Below are 3,838 nucleotides of genomic sequence, written 5' to 3'. Positions count from 1 at the left end.
TCGACATTTTATTTTTGCTACAATTGTTGAAATGTGATCACTGGGCCTCTTACTGCAACTCCATTAGATGCCAAATGTGTGGAAAACAACACAACAACACCACATGTTCCTACAAGGACAGTCACAATCAACAGAAGATGGAACAAGGAAGTATTCTCCAACGTACCTTCAACAGACCACAATGGCAAACGAGTGCTTCGAGCGACAGCGAGAATAAAATTGCAAGATAGCAGTGGAAAATAGCAGACAAAATGGTTCAAATGGGTCTGAGCACTATGTGACTTAATTTCTGAGGTCATCAGTCGCCTAGAACTTAGAACTAATTAAACCTAACTAACCTAAGGACATCACACACATCCATGCCCGAGGCAGGATTCAAACCTGCGACCGTAGCGATCGTTCGGCTCCAGACTGTAGCGCCTAGAACCGCACGGCCACTCCGGCCGGCAATAGCAGACATGTCCTGCTGTATTACTTTCTGTGATGCACTTATGATTCATATCGGAAGCATGGGGACAAAGCCTGCGATTTTGAAGGTGGCACAACAGAGTACCGCTTCAAGAAGTAAGTGCAAACCTCTCAGAAACAAAACACTGCGTCTCTGTACAAGAGGGCTCCTGTATGAGGAATTTTATTTTGTCCCTCGAGTTTTTAGTTTCGACGGAGATAAGTGACACCTTGCCGAAACAAATAATAGGTCCCAGTAGTTGGAACTTGCCTAATATACAACTCGCTTACCAAGAGTTTTCGTCAGCTGGAGAGATCAACGCATTGACAGGAGCAGAAGTTTCTCCGTACATCAAAAATCAAGGACTGCCTTCGTAGGAGCTCATCATCCTGTTCTTCAGGAAATAGAAGTGGATTGGGTCGTATCAGGCAAGTACCACAGCAAATGACAGCAGTCCGTCGGGGTAGCCGGTTGTGTGCTTTCTGACGTTCAGAAATGTTCGATTCTGGGATCTTAGAAGAATTTCATCAATTTGAACTGACGAAAGGAGAGAAACAGTACGAAGCACACTTTGTAGAACACACGACGAAGGATTGTACAGGCATGTTAGTTGTCCACCTTACATGTCGCGAATGGCAAAGTAAGTAAGGCAATTCTTTCCACAATGGAGCTAACACTTCTCTCAGGTTGAACGAAGAGGACCGAGACAACTGAAACATACGGTATGTGAGCCCTGGCGCCTTTGAGTTCATACACTGTTCTGTCTGGCGCCACTGGCTCAGGTCTAGTATCGACTGTCCCTCTTGCGGCCCCGTCGCCAATATCTATGAGGAAGAGATGGTGACTGTGGGTTGTGTCCTTAGAAGGTCTTTGCTTGCCGATATATATGCTGGATTCGCTGGCCCGAGAGAGAGGCAGAAAGTTTGGGGACTGGCGGTAGCGTCGCGACAAGAGGTGGTCACGACGTCCGAGCGGCCGAAGCCGCGAGCTCCGCAAGGAGGGCCTGCGCAGAGCGAAGATACCGGAGTACTTCACCGGGTCAGCGTCGACTACAAGCAGCAGGCCACCATCCCGTCGGTTGGTTGGCGGCAATCGTGTCGGACGACCAATCGTGTCCTGGCTGCCCTCTTTTACCTGGCTGTCATCGGCTCCACTCAGTAGCCGCTGCGACGCACCCTGGATCCATGGAACTGCTTGCTGATAAAGGGGAGTAACATTCTGTAATTCTCATGTTGATCTGTGTCATTGTCTACATGCCAGACTTATTATTTTCTGGTTTGTACCCGACCCTCAGAGTTTTACTAGGTCGGCTCTTTGGTCGTAGATATAGGCAGTAGTATTGTTCTAAGACGCTAGTTGTCGTTTGAAAATTTGTCCCACCACTTTATTACCTTTCCTTTCTGGTTTGTACCCGATCATTAATGTTCCAATGAATCGGCTCCTGGTCGTAAATACAGCCGAAACCATTGTACTAAGGCACAGGTTGCCGTTAAACAAGAGGGACCTAATGGTTAGGCCGACCGTAGTGGCCGAGAGGTTCTAGGCGCTACAGTCGAACCGCGCGACCGCTACGGTCGTAGGTTCGAATCGTGCCTCGGGCATGGATGTGTGTGATGTCCTTAGGTTAGTTAGGTTTACGTAGTTCTAAGTTCGAGGGGACCGATGACCTCAGAGGTTAAGTCTCACAGTGCTCAGAACCATTTTGAACCTCACTGTTAGATCTAGATGTTAACCGATTCAATTCGTTGATTGTAATTACATTTCGCTGTCAGTCATAATAATCAGAATAACCTGTTGTACTAAGCTGTTTGCCGGCCGCGGTGGTCTCGCGGTTCTAGGCGCGCAGTCCGGGACCGCGCGACTGCTGCGGTCGCAGGTTCGAATCCTGCCTCGGGCATGGATGTGTGTGATGTCCTTAGGTTAGTTAGGTTTAAGTAGTTCTAAGTTCTAGGGGACTGATGACCACAGCTGTTAAGTCCCATAGTGCTCCGAGCCATTTGAACCATTTTGAACTAAGCTGTTTGTTGCTGTGTTTGAAAGACCGGATCATTTTTGGTGTATCTTGTGGTCCGCCGAGTGAGTTCTCTTGTAGTAAGTGTTCAGAAGTAATGTTTTAAGACCTTTCTTCAGAGCGGTGTTAATAACAGTTTAACTTTGAAAACATTAACAGCCAACTGTCACCAGGGCTTTGGAGAAAATAAAACTGTCACAAGGGACGGGTTGGAATCAAGTCGCACCTTAGTTGCTGATTGAATTTAAGAGGTTTGTTACTTTGAAATATGCCTTATCATTGTCATATTGGTTTCTAATCTGTTCAACCTTTAAGCACAGGTGCGCATCTTAATCCTGAACCTCTCGACATACAGCTTTCCAGTTAAAAGTTACGTCATATCTTCTGAGTAACTGACCGAGCGAGGTGGCGCAGTGGTTAGACACTGGACTCGCATTCGGGAGGACGACGGTTCAATCCCGCGTCCGGGCATCCTGATTTAGGTTTTCCGTGATTTCCCTAAATCACTCCAGGCAAATGCCGGGATGGTTCCTCTGAAAGGGCACGGCCGACTTCCTTCCCCATCCTTCCCTAATCCGATGAGACCGATGACCACGGTGTCTGGTCTCCTTCCCCAAACAACCTACCAACCAACCTTCTGAGTAACTGAATCACTCCTGTCATCAATGGTGCTTATATAGGTTTCATGTGTCGCAGAAGGTCATTTAATAAGATAGTGTTTGTCCAGCGCGGTAGTAAACACCGCTGTTTCACCCGATAACGGGCGGGCAGCAGGTCCGGCTGTCTTGTAAATGTTGTCGTATTGTATGCTATTTTGATTTCGTTTTCAAAAGATTATTCAGCTTAAGGTTTACGGTCAAAAGAATTTTGAAAATTTGTTTATTTTGATAAAAAAACTTATGTGGTTATATATTTTTAAAACAACAGTTTGTGTGAAAAGAAAGTTATATTGGCGGGCCCTCCCTTCCACGTTTTCCATAATTCCAGTAAGTACCACGTCTCAGTAAGATACACTGAATCCAAGAGGGAGTGTGAAGACATTTGTAGGGAGAACGGTGTGCCACAGATACAGGCAATCACAGCAACCGCGTTACGAAATAGGGTACCTACAATGGAAAACGCAGCTCATCTCACATCGCGAAGCGTATCTCCTGCAGACAGGCAAGAATACAACCTGTGGTAGGAGGGAGCAGCCTGGCCTGAAGATGACATCACTACATGGCCTGTAGTATACACCTGTAACGTTTCTGCATTTCGAATGGAGCTACAAGAAAGACCTGAAGTCCTCTGTCACACTAGCAGAACAATTCAAGAGGACCAATGCACAGATTGGCACTTGGTTGTTTCAGCATCACCGTCCTTTATCGGGATCAAATCGA

Source organism: Schistocerca americana, chromosome 1 (genome assembly GCF_021461395.2).
Source record: "Schistocerca americana isolate TAMUIC-IGC-003095 chromosome 1, iqSchAmer2.1, whole genome shotgun sequence".
NCBI lineage: Eukaryota > Metazoa > Arthropoda > Insecta > Orthoptera > Acrididae > Schistocerca > Schistocerca americana.
The sequence above is the reverse complement of the archived record's forward strand: the minus strand, read 5'-3'. Positions refer to the sequence as shown.